The sequence below is a fragment of the Hemicordylus capensis genome, chromosome 10, assembly GCF_027244095.1.
Source record: "Hemicordylus capensis ecotype Gifberg chromosome 10, rHemCap1.1.pri, whole genome shotgun sequence".
In the NCBI taxonomy this organism is placed as follows: Eukaryota; Metazoa; Chordata; class Lepidosauria; order Squamata; family Cordylidae; genus Hemicordylus; species Hemicordylus capensis.
Window position 1 is genome coordinate 13,773,361 of NC_069666.1, and position 18,931 is coordinate 13,792,291.

At 44.4% G+C, this 18,931-nt stretch overlaps 1 long non-coding RNA gene across 1 annotated transcript in view; it reads right to left on the reverse strand.

Moving 5' to 3' along the window:
- The window catches only part of LOC128334781 (uncharacterized), a 167,453-nt gene that overhangs the window by 10,563 nt on the left and 137,959 nt on the right, over positions 1–18,931 (reverse strand). Inside the window, exon 5 of the long non-coding RNA XR_008311397.1 lies at positions 10,110–10,195. This is a non-coding gene — a long non-coding RNA (uncharacterized LOC128334781). The remainder of the gene's footprint in view (positions 1–10,109; positions 10,196–18,931) is intronic.

Here is an 18,931-nt window from a genome sequence, read left to right on the forward strand (position 1 = left end):
GGATGGGCAAGATAAACATATAATTAATAAACAAATATTTCCCTGACACAATCAAAGCAGAAACCTTCAGAATAACACATCTTTTCATTCTGATTCACTCAGCAGAAATAATTCTGGGTAAAGTGCGTGATGTTCTTCACAGAAAATGATTAGTTTTTCTACAGTACATTAAAATCGAAATTTTAATAAAGAAAACAGTAATTGTGTGCCTATAATTTTGCTGATTGCAGGACACAGCTTGCATCTATCCAAATTACAGTTTACAGGGATGTTATTCTGAATTTCCTCCATCTTTTTCTTTTTTGGAAGAAAAAAAAAATCCAGTCAGTCCTGTGACATTAAACTCACTGGAAGAAAATGAATCTCTCCAGAATCTTTTTTGTTTTCCGTCGGCTTCAATTTCTTTTGCATCATCGTGTAGTTGAAATAGGTTCGGAACAGGGTTGTAGCCATTGGGCTGAAACTCTTCAGGGTGATTCCTGAACGTTTAACTATTATACAATTGTCCTGGGTCCTGGTTGGGCATGGCCCAGGTTCTTTGAACCCATTCTCCCAATGGTGGCTCTGCCTCTGATGGAGGTGAGGCTGCCATTTCCAAGGAGAAAAGACCAAGCAAAGACAGAGGGAGGCGTTCTTGGCCAGAGCGACCACACGGAGAAGCCACAACGGGGGCTCTAGGCGCAAGCTCTGTGTTCCCTCATTCTGGGCCATGCAAAGTACCCAGCTGCTCCCAGACTGTGCCCACTGTGTGCGCACATGTGCATGCTCACACATTTTTGGATGTCCGCTCAGTTCAACTTAGATCCTGCTTCAGGTTGAATCACGAAGGCCGCATTCCAAATGCGCATGCGCACACACTGCCTTGATACTGCCGCCCAGAACAGAACTCTTTCTGCACAGAGATGAAAAGGATTAGAGAAACCACTGATTGTGACTGCCCGCCTCTGCTCCCAACATTGACAGTCATCAGTTGTGCCTGATCTGGATCAAGCTTCAGTTTCCAGTCCCCTATAAACAGGTGGTTAATATCCATACAGCTGCTCAGGGATCCCAGCACGCCACGGAGTGTCATCAGCAGACCTGGCGACACTGAACTCCAAATCTGCACATGCATGCTCCCCGGCGGTTTCATGTAGAAGTGAGGCATCATGGAAGACAGAATTCTGAAGGCGAATAGCACAGAACAATGGTAACTACTGAATCTCAGAGAGCATCAGCTTACATGCAAATAACTAAACTGTGCATCGGAGATCTACAGCTAATAAACTGCAGGACGACTCTTGACCTTTGAAATGAATAGCTCTTCTTCATAATAGAAGCCCTGAGACTTAACCATAACCAATTAAATTAATTGCTTGTAAAATGACAAGGGGGCGGGTGGTAGCTGTTTACATTGTCTGTGCAATTTGCGCAGAGAGATTTGTAAAACACTTAAACAATTAATTCGTTTGCTTGCTTGCTTCGGTTGTCCTGTGAGAACGGGGCTCTGATCCACATGGCTTCTTCTTCTTCTTCTTCTTCTTCTTCTGGTTCTCGGCGATGATCCATACTTGGATGAAAAAGACATCTTCAGCAGCTGCATTTCAAAATGTTACCCAAAGGAATTCCTGGTAGAGAGGGTATTTTTCTCTCTCCTGATTTTAACAAATAAATTATGTCTGCTATTAATGTGGGTCAGAGCAAGTATATTTCCCAGGGCTGCACTGAATTTCCGCAAATTTTGATTATCACTTTGAAATTAGCATATTTGATGCAGCTGAACTAATTACCCCTCCTGTATTCACCTTGCCCAATACTGCTTTGCTTCAATGCTGCTGCTCCCAACTCCACAGCACCATTTCTCTTCTTCTTTGCTCTCCTTGTCCTTGGTCTCATTTGCCCTCAGTGGGTTGGTTGGGCTGCAAGTATTGGGCAAGGTGAATACAGGAGGGGTAATTAGTTCAGCTGCATCAAATTGTTTTAAAACTTAATAAGGGTTCTTCTGTAAAGCTGTAATACATTAAAAGTCCTCATACATATGCTGGTTAGGTAAGTAGTTCACATGTTATGAAAGTCCTCAGACATATATTCTCTAGATATGTAGTCTTGTGATGCTAAGTGATATCGAGTCCTTATAGATCTTTATAAAGTCAGACACGTTTCAACTCATAGTCTTCCTCAGTGACCTTCCAAGTATTGTTCTCATGAGGGCATAGCACCTCCAGATTTCTTTTGATCCAAATAAAATTTCTTAGTATTTCCAAGATCCCCTCCTCACTCAGGGGGCATGTTTCTTCTATATAGTGTTGTGCCCTTATTATAGAAGTTTAAAAAAATCAAAGTCACTTATCCAAATACAGTGGCTTGAGGTTCAGACATCTTATATAGAGTTTACAAGACGGATTAATTCAGGAATCCATGATCATCTAGGGAATTGGGAGGCCTCCTGACACCATCAGCTCTGAATCTGGGTAGCCCAGATCTGCTACCCGGATAAAAGGTGAGGTAGGATTCAAAGAGAGCTGTCCTACCTTTCTGTTTGGGTCATCTGCAGCACCATCATGATTTGGTTGCTGGTGGCCATGTTTACCATAGAGTTGGAAAGCAGGACCAGGCAGAGTGGAGCTGTTGCAATATTGAGGGCTGCCTCTTCATTGCCTGTGCAATGCATTGTGGGATAACTGGAGGCCCAGCTCCCAATATCAGCAATGAAGATCACTGCTGCAGCATTCACATGGCCATGTGAGCTGCAGGGCCAAATGGAGAAATAGAGACTCTGTTCATCTGGGAGGCATGAGCTAGGAGCATGCCTTCCCTCCTGCCTGCCCCCATATGGTTGTGAGAATGAGCACCTAGTGTTGTGATGTCATTGACAAAAACCGCACAGGTTGCTACAGGTAACCAGATTAAATGACACTGGCTGAAATAATGTGAAAAGTTCCATGCAAGTTGTAACACGACATGTACCCTGTTGTGTAAGTGTGCTCCTGCGCACATGTTGTGCAAGTGCCATTGCATGATGGGATGGCCAATGGAAATAATGGCCATACTATCACACAACTGCAACACCGCCAGACTGTCCTGCTCATGAGTAAGGGAGCAAACATCCCCACCCTTTCTGTGTGAAAAATAGAACTTGGCTGCTACAGCTTCCCTGCTTGGGTCTGCCTTTTGGCTTCCCCCTCCTGGCGCCGTGATGGCGCCTGCTTGTGCTGTCACTTGGGGTGTTCATGCTTGTGGATCTCCCTAACTGTTGCCCCTGAGTGGCTGTGAGGCTTGTCAGGCTGGCCAGGCTGGGATGGGCTGTGTTGGCATCCCTGTTGCCGGGCAACTCCATAGCTCCACGAATGACAGGAGGGGCATGGCCGTCTTCCAGTAGAAGTGCCAAAGGCATGGAGCACCAATGTCCTTGGGCAGGTTTGTGCCTCCACCTTTATGACGGGGGTTTGGAAATGGGCACTTAACCATGGTTATGGCCGAGTCTGCCTTCGGACGTAACAGTTCAGCGGCAAACCTGCGGTTGTCAGCGGCGAAGCTTAGAGAAAACCTCAGGTTCCAAATAGAGTTTGACGGGACACACTGGAGTTAACTTCAGACCGTTAACAGTGGTTTTGCTCATTTGGGTGTACTACAGTTACAACCTCTGGCAGCTTTAACGACAGTTAAAGTGTACATGTGAACCCGGACGAAATCAAAGTTATCAACTAGGGTCAGGAAAACTAATCCTACTGGACAGAATAATAGTCTTAGCCAATATGCAAAGACACACAGCCAAAGCACCATCTCTAATTACCTCAACGTCTCGGTGGAGGATCACATTGGGGACACAACGCAGAACCTGGAATATGGATCTTAGAAATTTAGATTGGACCAATTCCAATAGGGCGCCATTGTTATAAAGGCCAAATTGAGCTCCATATAGAAGTTGTGCCCAAACCTTTGCCAGAAATAGCTTTATTGCACCTGGAACAAATAAAGCTCCTGTGGGATAATGAAAGAGAGAGAGGAAGTGATCATGTGTGAAGTCCATGTGTGGTAGGGCAGCTTTTCATCCCACCTCATTCTACAGCTGGGTACAGCTGCTGGGTAGGATGGAACCTTTCTACCCAGAGCATGGCTTGCACACAATCACTTCCTCCCCCTTTTACCTTGTTTTTCTACTCACACACAATCAGAAAATGGGAGTGCACACAGCTCCTGAACTGGGGTGGGACGCTTGTCCTATGCTATTGAAGACCAAGAGCATGCCAGGCTCTCTGACACCACAGACGCCTCTACCATGAACATGAATCACTGCAGTCACTGGCTGGCATCCAGAGTAATGCAGCGTGGACACAAACATCTGGGGAAGTTTGTTTCTACCATGTACTGGCATGCCAGAAAAGGATTCACCTGCTGTGTGTCAGGCGGATGTTAGGCACAAAAGATCAACCAAAAAGAAAAATGGCAACCCTAGGAAAGGGAGGAGAGCTGGTCTAGGGAGGAGAGCTGGTCTTGTAGTAGCAAGCATGAACTGTGCCCTTTGCTAAGCAGGGTTTGCCTTGGTTGCATTTGAATGGGAGACTACATGTGTGAGCACTGTAAGATCGTCCCCTTAGGGGATGGTGGCACTCTGGGAAGAGCAACTGCATGCTTGCATGTGGATGGTTCCAAGTTCCCTCCTTGGCTTCTCCAAGATAGGGCTAAGAGAGACTACCCAACTTAGCCCACCCCCCAGCAGTTTTTGGACTACAGCTCCCATAATTCCCAGCCAAAGTAGCCAATAGCCAGGGATTGTGGGAGTTGTAGGCCAACATCTGCAGGAGGGCCGAAGTTGATCAGCCCTGCGCTTAAATGATGGAGCCATAGCTCAGTGCTAGAGAATCTGCTTGCATACAAAAGGCCCCAGGTTCCCTTCCTGGCAGCACCACCCACCAGGTAGGGCTGAGAGGGACCCCTGCCTGCAACCTTGGAGAGCTGCTGCCTGTCAGAGTAGACAAAACTGAGCAAGATGGACCAAGGGTCTGATTTGGTAGAAGGCGGCTTCTTATGTTCCTGTGGTCCTAATGGGAAAGGAACCAAATGTGGTCCATTAGTAGGACATCGCCACACCCTGATCTACCTGGTTTCACAGTGTTAATTCTGCACAAACTTTCTTTGGTAGTGTGAGAACTCTCAGTTGCTTTTTTGCTCTTATCATTCTCTGCAAGCCACACTCCGTCTGCACAATCAGCAGGCCTATCAATAACCGGATGTGGATAATCACATCATTAGTTAGTCACCGCTGACTGATGCACTGCTGTCACAATGTGGCAACTTTTGCTGCCAAGCAGAAATTGCCAGATGTCCCTTATGTGGAAGGGAATGTTCTTCATTTTGGAACAGCTCCACAGAAGACAGGGAGATCACTCAGGAGGGCTTCTTGCTGTTTGAGATGCTCCCACCCCAATCTATCTTCTGAGATCATCTCCCAGAGCCTCGCCTGCTCCAGAGCAGTGTTCCCTCTAACAGGGATTCCCAGATGTTGTTGACTACAACTCCCAGAATCCCCAGCCAAAGGCCGTTGCAGCTGAGGATGCTGGGAATTGTATTGAACAACATCTGGGAATCCCTGTTAGAGAGAACGCTGTTCCAGAGCCTTTCATTATGATAAATATAGGAAGTTGCCTTTGATGGAGTCAGACCGTTGGCCCATCTAGCTCAGTACTGTGTACACAAGGGCCACACAATTTTGGCCTTCCAGCTGCTTTTGGACTACAACTCCCATCTTCCCCAGCCATAGTGGCCAATAGACAGGAATTATGGGAATCATAGTCCAACATCTGCCAGAGTGCCAAAGTTGTACAGTCCTGGTCCACACTGACTGGCAGCGGCTCTCCAAGGTTTCAGGCAGACCTACCTGGAGATGCTGCCAGGCTTTGAACCTGGGACCTTCTGCATGCAAAGCAGATTCTCTCCCATTGATCTATGGGCCCCATGACTGAGAAATGAAATAGATTTGCTGGGCGTTTTCAATAGTGAAAAATGACCCATTGGTGACCATCCCTTTTTTTCTACCAAGGCTCCCTCAGAACAATGCTAAGTCGTGCTCTAGTATTGCTCCAGAGGCAAGACTTCTTGCGGGGGGGTGGGGGGGGATTGTGTCCACCAGCCACCAGTAGGAGTGCACTTGCACCAAGAAACAGGTTGGTGTTAATACCCTAACTCTAATGCAGCACAGAATTAATCTATTGAATTCTCTGCCACAGAATATTGTGATGGCTTAAAGCTTGGATGGCTTTAAGAAGGGTTTAGATCAGGGCTGCTCAACTTCGGCCCTTCTGCAGATGTTGGTCTACAACTCCCATAATCCTTGGCTATTGGCAACTGTCGCTGGGAATTATGGAGTTGTAGTCCAAAAACAGCTGGAGGGCCTAAGTTGAGCAGGCCTGGTTTAGATAAACTCATGGAGGACAGGTCTATCAATGGCTGCTAGTCCCAATGGCTATAGGCTATCTCGAGGTTCAGTGGCAGGATGCTTCTAAATACCAGTTGCAGGGGAACAATACCAGATAGGACTAGAGATGTGGGTACCAACTCAAAGTTGAGCTGGTTTACCATCAAAGTGGGACGAGGCTCACCCTCGAGCTGCACCGGGCCTGATTCGGCTCAACCTCGAGTTGGGGGAAGGGGGAAACCTCCAGATACTTCCCTGCAGCCATGGCAGCACCCTCTGGAGGCTGCCAGAACCACCGGTAAGGTTAAATATTTTCTTGATGTTTAGAACCCCAAACTGGCTTGAACCTGAGCTGAGCTGGGGTTCTAGTTCAGGGGCACAAAACTGAACATGCGCAGTCCGGTTCAAGTCTGGTGCTAACTCGAACCAAACTGAGTTTACTGGTTTTGTGCACACCCCTAGAGAGGGCATGCCCTCACCTCTTGCTTGTGGGCTTCTCAGAGGCCCCTGGTGGGCTACTGTGCAAGACAGGATGCTGGACTAGATGGGCTTTAAGCCTGATCCTCCAGGGCTGCTGTTATGTTCCCAGATGGTAGTAGTGGAAATGGTGTTTTGGGTGGGGAGGTATCCCTGGCAACACAGGATCTGAATGACAACAAGCCAACCAAGAAGCAAGGGGGATCACCAGCCACACTGCAAAATGGCCAACCAGAGTGGCAGAGAAGATCGGAGGGTGGGAATATTGCAGCGACACAAAATGGAAACAGAGAGACAAACACAAAAGGACGACTCAGACTGCTGAATCAATTCAAGCTCAAATAAGGGCAAATCGGTTCAAGTTCGAATCTAGCCACTGGACCCCCAGGTTGATTCATGTCATGGCCAAATCACTCGAATTGCCCAGATTTGAGTCTAATCGATTCGGCCATGAATCGATCTGCACATCCCTAATGTGCTGCTACCATCCCTTTAAGAGCTTGAGAGTATAATTAAAGGAAAAACAGGATTTAAATTAGTTCAAACCCCCTCCCCCCATCAACTAACTGACAAATTTAGAACAATACTCTGAGAAAGAAGGATTGTGGAATATTGTGTTTAAGTGGATGGAGATGCTGAAAAGCCCATGCTTCCTTAAACCTCTGAAAGGACATTCAAATGCAATATGTATGGCAGAGCGGGGCAGTTGGCCCCATGAATAATTTACTGAGATTTATTTCTAGAAGGAGAAATTGAATTCTAAATACACATAAGCCCACAATGATGAATGCTCAAAGAGTCAAGTACATTTTCTTCCTTGTGTCCTCTTTGAGGTGGGAAGTTGCTCACTAATTTTCATCGCATGCCTTTCAAGCATCTTGCAAATGCTTGTATTGTTTTCTGTGGAGATGAAGAGGCAAAGGGCTACAGGCAAGGAACAAAAACGGAGTAGTCATGATAAAGGGAGTCAGGAAATGGGGAAAGAGGGGGAAAATTAAATGGAGAGACAGGAAACAAAAGGGCAGAGAATATAAGAAAGACGGTTGAATGAAGCAGATTCAAGGCCTCCACATGAAGGACAGAAAGTCCCCGTTCCAAATAAAGTTAATGAAAAAAGTGATTTGTATTTCACTGTGCGGCTGACTTGATTTTAGGGAGCCTGGGAACTTCTTTTCAAAGGCATGAAGATGGTAATTGTTCCTTCTTGTCAGGAGGAAAAGACGCTCTGCCCATTCTAAGGCAGAGCATAAGCATTATGCTTATAGGTTTTTTAAAAAGTAAGTTTGGACCCACAACACAATGCTGAGCCTGAGCATGGTGAAACTTCAAGACACTTTCCCCCTTCAGAAGCAGAAGGGGTTGTGGCTATCTTTTTTTCTTCTTAATATTTTTAATTCGGTTTTTTGGACAACACAAAAAGGAAAGCACAAATAAAACAAACGGACAAGAAAAGGGAAAGAGCACATAAGGACTTCCATCTCATCATTGAAACAAGTGTCAGTAACAATACCCAGGTCTTGCCTCTAGTTTCAGCATTCTCCCCCTGATACATCATACAGCAATCAAATCTGGGACATTTTTAAAACTTTTGTTGTTACCCCTCGAAGGCCTGATAAAAATCCATTTTATAATGTGTTTTTAGATAAACAAGAAGAGGGTCCCAATCCCTTTTAAATACTTCAAGTTTATTTCTTAATAATGTTGTTAATTTTGCCATTTCTGCCAATTCTAATACTTTAAGTATCCAATCCTCTTTACTCGGGCAATGACTGTCTTTCCATTTGCGTGCAAATGTCAGTCTTGCTGCTGCTGTTAGATACATAAAGAGGGTCCAGTATTTCCTTGGCAAAGCATTGTTGTCAATACCTAATAGTATTGTTTCTGGGCTCTTGGGAAAAGTCATTTTAAACACTTTTTAGAGCTCATTATAAATTAAATCCCAAAATCCCAAAAAATACTTTTTACAAGTCCACCATAAATGTATATAGGAACCCTCCTCTTTTTTACACTTCCAACGTTTATTTGACATATTCTTGTAAATTAAGGCCAACTTCTTGGGAGTTAAATGCCACCTGTACATCATCTTGAGATTATTTTCCTTTAAACTAGAACAGGCAGTATATTTCATGTCTTTTATCCATAGCTTTTCCCATTTCTCCAAGTCTATATTATAACCAAAGTCCTGAGCCCATTTCACCATTGAAGTTTTCACTACTTCCATTCTTGTATCTTCCAATAATAACAGACCGTACATCCTAGAGACTAGTTTTCCTTCCTTATCACACAACTGTTGTTCAAATTCTGACTTTGATTGGTTAAAACCTTCTTTACAATTTTGCTTAAATAAGGTGCTGATCTGATGGTACTGAAACCAAGAGATATTCCAGTCCTGCATAAGATCTAGCTTTTTGAGTTTGTATTTTGTGCCTTGAAGAACAAGCAGTTGTCGATACGTGGGCCATGTCTGTTGCATATTTTTCTGCTTTCTAGATATAACTTCCAGTGGAAATACCCATAGTGGAATTTTTGGTTCTAACACAAGTTTGTTTTTCATCCATACCATATACAGACTTTTTCTAACATCATGATTTAAGAAATCTTTATTTACTTTTACCTTATCATAAAATAAATATGCATGCCAACCATATCTTATATCAAATCCTTCCAAATCCAACAATCTTGGATTTTTTAATGTAATCAATTCTTTCATCCAGCTTAGACATATTACTTCAAAATATAACTTAAAATTTGGTAGCGCAAACCCTCCTCTCTTCTTATCGTCTGTTAGATTTTTAAAGTTTATTCTTGCTTTTTTACCTTGCCAGACAAAGTTCTTTACATCTTTATGCCACTGAGCAAAAATTGATGTTGTATTTATTATTGGTATTGTCTGGAAGAAATATAACATTTTAGGGAGAACATTCATTTACATAACAGAGATTCTTTCACTTAAAGATAAATTCAATCTGTTCCATCTACATAAGTCCGTCTTTATTTCCTTCCAGATTTTAATGTAATTATTTTGAAACTTGTGACTATCTTGAGGGAGTATTCTTCAAGTTGAAAAAGTGTTCAAGCCCTCCTCCTGTACTCCTCACTACTGAGTTCCATTAATTTTACTCACCTGGTTGTCTGTTAAGTGCCCACTGAGTCTATGAATGTTCTGATCCATGGAATTACATTGGGGAAGTTCCCCCTTCAGGTTTTTTTCTTTCAGAAGTTTGTGAAACTGACATACCTGCAGGTTACCTCACATCTGCTGGTACCCCTCTCTCATCCACAGGTGCTCCGGTTTTGTGTCCATAAGGATCATAACATTTCCAGCTGTTTCGGAAATAGATATTAGATTTAAAAATTATCCTGCTAAGAGAAAAGGCAATCTGCACTTGCTCTGGGGTGCCAGAATGTTTAACATCAAATCCTTTGGGGGAAGAGTTTTTGGTGAAATTTCAAGAATTACAAAGCAGGAAATTATATCAAATCCTGCAATAGCACTTCTATCTATATTCTCTATACCACCTAGAGATTTCTATATTAGGCGGTATAGAAATTCAATAATAAATAAATAAATAAATAAATTTAAGGACTCTCACAAGAACTTATTTCACAAGGACCTCACTTTTATTTTTATGGTTTGCAGCATGCCTAGCCAAGCACTGGAAAAATTCAGACCAGTTGTCGTTGGAACTATAGTATCAGAGAGTTTGGCGTATTGCTTTATTAGGGAAACCTGACACATGAAATTAGATCATCAAAAGGCCGCACGGACTCCGATACTTTTCTTGCCATATGGTTTAACTTCATTTCATACAACAGTTGCAGATCGGCTTTGTGATCACCATCCACTCACACCAACTTCTGGAAGGAACTTATTGGATGAATGTTTAGTGAACTTTATATGGTTTCTACCTTTTGGACTTGTCATACTTCCTGGAGCTATTCTCACAACCAGAACAACCTGGGTGAGAGAGGCTTATCCCAGGTAGCTCTGGTTGTCAAGAGCACCAGGAACCCTCCCGACCCAGAAGCTCCGTCCCTGGTAGCCCAGACCAGCTACCCAGCTCGGAAGTGAAGTAGGAGCAGAACAAACCGCTTTCTACCTCCTCCTCTGGTCGTCTGTGCCACTGCCACTTGCAAAACTGCTTCTGGGTGGCCGGCGGCCATGTTGATCAGAGAGTCAGGAAGAAAGAGGGGCCAGGCAGAGCGGAGTTGCTGCAGTGAACTATGGGATTCTGGAGGACCCAGAGCAAGTGTTCCTCCTCCCATCGGAGTTCTGGAGCTTGCTGCTGCGCTGCTGTGTGGGCATTTGAGTAGCAGAGTTCAAAGGAGTTTCGTGTAACGTGGGAGCATGAAGGTTCTAGCCTGCCTTCCTTTCCGCTGCTTACCCCACCCCCACCCCGATTTGGTCGTGAGAACAACCATATTGTCTTAACGTACTTCTCTTAAACATCCAGCCTCTTTGTACTGTTGATGGGAATTAATTTAGGGAAATTAGTTTATGGGAATTAATTAATTTTGAACTACAGCCTGTTTGTATTGTTCATGGAAATTAATAAAAAATTTTTTAGCAAACATTAAATGGAGTCTTCCTCTCTTGCTGTCCACCTGATACGGGCTGTGCCTCTCTTTACTCCTCACGGCCAATTCGTTTCCAGTGATATTAAGGAGGCCTGATAAACCAGGCTTTTGTGGCTTTGCGAGGCCGCAGTAAAAGATCACCTTCGGCAAGCCTATAATTAACAATTAGTCACTTACTGTAAGATCCAGTGGACATCTCATTAAATATCAGTCAAAATAGGCTTGGGCCATTGAACCTAGGGTTTTAAAAAATATATAAGAGCATTTTTCAGCATCTTGCCAATTGTAATCAGGGGAGCTAAAATTACTTCTGCCGCTAGGATGCCCAATTAAATCTTGCTGGTTGCTGAGGAGTTTCAAAAGATTTCCCTGCCTCCCCGCAAGCCTGAGATAAAGAAACTACCAAGTGCATTTTCGTTAGGGAGGTGGGCTTTTCAAACCCTCTCAGCAGTCAGCAGTGCAGGGAAGACGCAGATGAGATGTCAGTCATTTGACTTTATATCAGGGCTGGCAAACATAAGGCCTGTGGGATGTTTCTGGCCCCCCGAGCCCAGTTGTCCAGCCCCTGTCGCGTTTCTCCCCCTGCCCCCCAAACAGCATCGTTTCTCTTCACTTGCCTAAGCTTGCTTCCTATTGCCACCCAGGGGCGAATTAACACATAGGCAATATAGGCACTTGCCTATGGCGGCAAATTTTTGAGGGGCGACAAATCTGGGGGCGGGGGCAGAAGAAAGTTAAATCTGTGTTTAATACCCTTTAAAACCACTGCTGTGTGGAGGCAGCGCAGCCGTGACAGCGGTGAGAGCTCCTAGTGGGCCCGCCTGCCGCCCAATTCACGACAGGTCGAGGTGTCGCACACGTGGAGGGATGGTGGTGGAGATGGTGGGGAGAGCTTCTCTCCTGGGCCCGCCTGCCTCCCAAATGACTGGTTGGGCCGGTTTTGGCCCATTTGGGGCCATTTGGGAGGCAGGTGGGCCCACTCGGAGCTCTCGCCACCATCCCTGCTGCACTGATCCCACGCAACAGTGGTTTTAAAAGGTATTAAAAAGCCGATTTTACTCCCCCCACAAAGCCCTTTACTTGTAAAGGGGAACCCTTGCCAGAGGGGCAAATCTTTGGTTGCCTATGGGAGGCAAAAAGCTTAATCCGTCCCTGCTGTTGCCCATGCCATTGGTATTTCTCTCCCCTGCCCCTCACATGTTTGCCTTAGCTCTCAAAGTTAGCATTTTGGGGTGAGTGACTGAGCAGCCCCGTCTGAACCCCTCCTCCCCCAACTGGAGATAACCCAGGAGGCATCTCTAAGCCGAGCCTCATCAAAAGAGGTGAATAATTTGTTTATTCAGTGTGTGCGTGTGTGCGTGTATGTCCATACTTCAATCCAAGTATGGACCCACAAAAATATGTTGTAGCATATTGCTGGTATGTGTGCATCACCTGAGCCTGTGTACCTCAGGAAGGTGAAAGTTTTAGCCTCCTTTTAGGCACCACCAGCAAGAGTTGTGATTGCCTTGAAGGATTTTTACATTAGCTCCACCTACCTGGGGGTCTAGGTGCCCCCTGAGTCCATGGACACAGTTATATTGAGGCAGTTTGGGGTGGGGTGTTTTGGAGTTGTTGTTGTTTTGCCTCAATAGGGTCTTTTTTTTCTTCAGATGTTTGTGAAACAGACATATCTGTGGGATACCCCAAGCCTGCCATTACAGATGGGCCTCATTATTCATGGGGGTTCCATTCCCACCAATTTCTAAGGATAATGGAACCGTGAATAACAAGACCTTGAGTCTATGGGGACTGGGAGCTAGGTTCCTTGAAAACAAATATGAATATGATGGATATTTATGTACCGCTTTTCAACTCAAGTTCCCAAAGCGGTTGACATAGAATAAAACACATAAACAGAACGGCTCCCTGTGCCCAAAGGGCTCGCAGTCTAAAAAAGAAATATAAGATAGACACCAGCAATAGCCACTGGAAGGATCTTGTGCTGGGGCTGGATAGGGTCGGTTGCTCTCCCTCTGCTAAATAAAGAGAACCATCACTTTTAAAAGGTGCCTCTTTGCTCAGTTAGCAGGGGACTTGAGCTTTGAAAAGTGGGAAGGGGCAGAAATAAGGGTAGAAAAGCATAGTACCTTGTCCTCCAGGTCTCTAGTAATGCCCCCCCAATCCTCCCCCCGCCTTAAAATCTTTTTGGTTTTTTGCAACAACAAAAAACAAAAACAAAACCCAACAACCTGCAAAGAGCCATAAAAATGGTGGCTCTTCAAAATGGTGCCCTTCAAAATGGTGGCCGGAAATGACATCAGGTATCATTTCCAGTCACTCAGGAACCATGGATAGGCCAAAATTGCCTATTTCATGCCGCAGATACGGAAACTGGGTCTCTATAACTCATCCACAGATACATGGTACCACAATCCGCAAAAAGAGGGTCTCCTGTACCTCCCTCATACCCGTAATTGCGCCAGTTAAGTGTCCCTAAGGATCATAACATTTCCAGCTCTTTTAGAAATAGATGTGTGGCTGTTTTCATCATTATTTGTGTTGTTATTGCTGTTGCTATTGCTATTTGTGTCATTGTTATATGTGTCACAACCAGCTGATTTGGACAACATCTCTTGTGGAAACATGACATACAGATAATCAGATGAGGATGGATCCTACAGTCCCTTCTGAGGGTGGTCGCTTTGGGCTCACAGGAGCAATCTCTTTAATACATTTATTTCTTTTGGAACACTTTCTGGTCTCTCGTGGCTCTCTTCTGTGCTCCAGCCTACAGTGAGAATTATTCCTCTAATCACAACCCCAAAGATCAGGTCACCTCAAGGCCTGCAGAATCATTTCCCCCCATGCCGCGGACTTCAAGGATTGATTGATTTAGACTGCAATTCTAAAGCCAACTGCAGCAGAATCCTCTGAGTGCCTGTGCCAGAGGAAGCCCCTTTGAGGTTAATGGGGCTTTCTGCCAGGGCAGTATGCATGAGACTGCAGCCTTAATCTGAAATAATTTTATTAATGTGACTGGCCCATTCTGCAGTAAACAGATACCTCGAGATTCATTTCCATTGCCTAGCTTTTATTCAACATAAATAAGGAATTGCATGGGTCATTTTTGAAAGGCAAGCCATGAATCGCAAGAGGGCAAGACAGCCTAGGCTGAATTAATTTTGCGGCCTGGGGTGTTGTTTAAGCACACCAATAACTTATGCCATGTTCTTCTGGCCCAGGTCGATTGGATTTACTATACTGCGGCCTCCTCAATTGTCACCGGCTTATCCTCAACACCCCTCTTGTTTAAAGGAACCTCACCCTTTTTGGTGGCAAGAGAAATAGGAATGTAGGAACAGGAAGCTGCCTGCTACCGAGTCAGACCCTTGGTCCATCTAGCTCAGTATTGTCTACACTGACTGGCAGTGGCATCTCAAAGGTTACAGGCAGGAGTCTATCTCAGCCCTGTCTTGGAGATGCGAGGGAAGGAACTTGGAACCTTCTGTGTACAAACCATAAGCTCCACTGAGCTTATAGCCACTTCCCTGAAGGGGAATATCTTACCGCAGGCAACACTCACATGCAGTTGCCCATCCAAATGCAACCCAATTTGCACCCTGCTTAGCAATGGGGCAATACATGTTCACTACCACAAGATCAGCTCTTCTCTCCAACATATCATCAGTAGAGCAAAACTTACCTTTCTCATGACACAGAGGACTGGCTCAGTTTTTGTGGCAATACCCAGTAAACAAAAACTGAAGACCCTGGCAGAATGTGTGTGCTGTACGAATTCAGAGTTTTTTGCCGCTCCCAGATTTGCACCGCAAAATTCAGAATTAAACTGAGATTGAAAACCCAAGTTCAAATTGTGAACAGCCTGAGAACTGCAAAGCAGATGCTCTTCCACTGAGCTTATGGCCATATCCCCAAAGGGGAAAATCTTACCGCAGGCAGCACTCACATATAGTTGCCCATCCAAATGCAAACCAATGCGAGCCCTGCTTAGCAAAGGGGACAATTAATTTTCGCTGCCGCAAGATCAGTTCATCATCTGTAGGGCAAAACAGAGGGCTGGTTCACACGATCGCGGCAATGTCCAGGAAACAACACACCCACTGGGTGTATTTGTTATTTGTTATCTGTTGTCGTGTTTTTATGCTTGTTTATATGTTTTTAGCTTGATGTTTTTATTGCTTGATGTTTTTACTGCTTTTATTGTATGTTTTAATTTTTGTAAACTGCCTTGGGGTTTTCTTTTAACGAAAGGCGGTATAGAAATGTAAAAATAAATAAATAAAAATAAATAAATAAATATGAATTTAGAAATTTTTGCCACTCCCAGATTCATACCAAAAAAATTCAAAATTAAGCTGAGATTGAAAACCCAAGTTCAAATCTAAGATGAATGATCTCGGGTTAAATGATGACTTTTTGCAGTGCAAACCTAGGATTGGCAAAACATCCTCAGCTCACACAACACACTCACAAGAGCACACAGGCCTCCGAGATCTTCCATTTTCATTTACTGGATGTTGCCTTGATGGTGTGATCCAGCCATACTTCAGTCCCTAGCTTGACTTCAATATAGCCTTAAACCAATCACTTAGCTACATTAACACTCAAGAAGTTTTCATCCCAGATGAACCTAGATGTCCAACACCTGACATATAGGAACTGTGACTTTTCAATTAATATGAAGCTTGCCTTTAGGAAACAGAGGAATGATCCCATTAGTAAGGATAATAGCTGGATTGATTTAAATTGTGCTACTGAGCTGGTTTTCAGTCAGTGGTAAGGAAACTTAACTCATATATCTTTGCACAGTGAGATTTTGTGCATGTTAATTCTTAAAGCTTATAAGCATACAGCACAGAGATAGAAGTGGAGAAGAGCGGATGGGTAGATATGTGGTGGGTTGCCCCGGCTAGATGACGTCTCAAACCTCAGTATATGGATCAGCCTTAAACTATTAGTTATTTATTATTTATTTAATAAATCTGTATACCGCCCACTACCGAAGTCTCTAGGTGGTTTAGAGCTGGGATTCTCAACATTGGGTCCCCAGATGTTATGGGACTTCAGCTCCCATAATCCCCAACCAAAGACCATTGTGGCTGGGGATTATGGGAGTTGAAGTCCAATAACATCTGGGAACCCAACGTTGAGAATCCCTGGTTTAGAGCATAAAACAAAGCAAAAATAAGGCAAACCAAGAATTTAATAGTTTAAACATATAAAAACCAGATTTAAATCTTTATATATATTTCTCTAAGACATACCAATCGCTAATCGCTAATTGCTGCTCCCAGATTCATACCACAAAAATTCAAAATTAAGCTGAGATTGAAAACCCAAGTTCAAATCTAAGATGAGTGTTAATGCAGCTAAGATAAGATGGAGATGAGATGGTTCAATATCGAGCCGAAACACATACACTCCGGCCTGTTTGGGAGGTTCTAAGTTTTTATTATTATTGTTGTTGTTGTAAAATAACTTGCCGCTGCTGCTCTGGGGGGGGCTTCTCCGAGGCCATGGGGGAGGGTATTCAGAGGTTCCCCCTCCCTGCCGGCGTCCATTACTGTCCAAATTGCCTGGTTTGGGCGGTCTTTTGCCTCGTCTTTGTGACGGCGGCCATTTTTGAGGCCACCGCACATGCCCAATGGGCTTCTTCATTGGCCGGGTCAGCTTAAAACCAGCACTTTGAATTGGGCCTGGAAACAGACTGGGAGCCAGTGCTGCTGACGAAGCCCTGGCCTAATACACTCAAAACATCCAGTCCCAGTTAATAATCTTGCAGCCCTATTTTGTACCGGCTGCGGTTTCTGGACCATTTTCAAAGACAGCCCCACATACAAAACATTGCAGTAATCTAAGCGAGAGGTTACCAGAGCATGAGTAACTGTGGCCAAGGATGTAAGATGGACAGAGTTTTCTCTATCTTGTACAATGAGCGAGTTCAGACATAACAGCCGCACGTCCGGTTCTGCCATCCACACTGGTTCTTGGAGAGAACCAATGTCAGGTTGTCTATTGGCACTTCCCTCCACTACCCGATCTTGTAACTAAGATTTGAAGTTGGGTGTGGATGTCAGCTGGGGCAGGGAAGTGTCATTCGGCTACCTGACACTGGTGAGTTTGGACCTGGAAGGAACCTCTACCAACTGAGTAGAGACACCTTTTAAAGTGGTGATTTCTCTTATATTTATCAGGGGGAGAGCAACTGGCCCTATCCAACCCCAGCATAGCATTCTTCCAGTGGCTGTTGCTGGTGTCTGCCTTATGTTTCTTTTTAGATTGTGCACCCTTTGGGGACAGGGGACCATCGTATTTATGCATTATTTATTTTTCTATGTAAAAATATGCTTTTTCTATGCTTTGAGAACCTTGGTTGAAGAGTGGTATATACATATCCATAGTAGTAGTAGTAGTAGTAGTAGTAGTAGTAGTAGTAAATAGTAGCAGCAGCAGCAGCTCGAACCAGGAGCAGCGGCTCGAACCGGGAGCAGCGGCTCGAACCGGGAGTGAGCAACCTCCAGGAACTGGCAATTAGCAGAACTGCACTTGCCACTATTATGTATGAAGCTGCCTAGTCCTTATGCACAACTGACGGACCCAAGATTAAACTTGGGGGGGAAAGGAAGCTAGAAAAATCAGTTCGCAAAATGACAGCAGCATATCTCCTTTGCATCCTGTGAAGAGGCAACCCTCTGCTTTTGTCATAAATGGCTTCTGCTGAGTCCCTGGTGAAAGGATAAATTAAGCCTCCTCTCCATGCTGGTCAGCAATGCATAGCATCCTCTTCAGCGGCTGTCTCCAGCTGCTGATAAATCAATCTCCTATAGAAATACTTCTCCTGTTGCTAGCCAGATACAAATTAAACCCCCCAACCGCCATGCATCACTTCACTAGGCTTAATTCTGAAGTCAACCTCACAGACCGTTGCGAGAGATTTACATGGGGTATTGGTTGCAAGTGTGTCCCTAATTGAGATGTCTAAACTGCTTCGAGCATCCTCGGTTGAAAACCAATTAATACATATCACACTCAAAACAGTCCTTTTTGTTAAGGCTCAATTAAGGTAGATATAATGAGGCCATCCCAGGTGAAACTCCTGGTGCGTGTTGCATGCACTCGATCTTGAATGATAGATGTGAGATACAGGCTCACTTTGAAACCGCTTCCAACCACTTGCAGCAAGGAAAGGGAGGGAAAACATACCAAAAAAGAGAGCGCAAAAACCCTATAGGCCCAAACATAAATGAGAAGTTGATTGACTTTTAAAAAGCTGCCTTAAATAAGAGATGATGTTTAGTTAAATTCCTCGTGGGCATGGGAAAGCAGTGATTTATCTTCTGAATTCTAACCACGCAAGCGGCTCACAGGCTTTGCTGAATATTTGAAGCTTCCACTTTGGTTTTTCTATGGGTTTTTATGGCGGTTTCACGCAATCACAATTTTTTTAGTATTTGGGCTGACATGCAGACGCACTGGTGC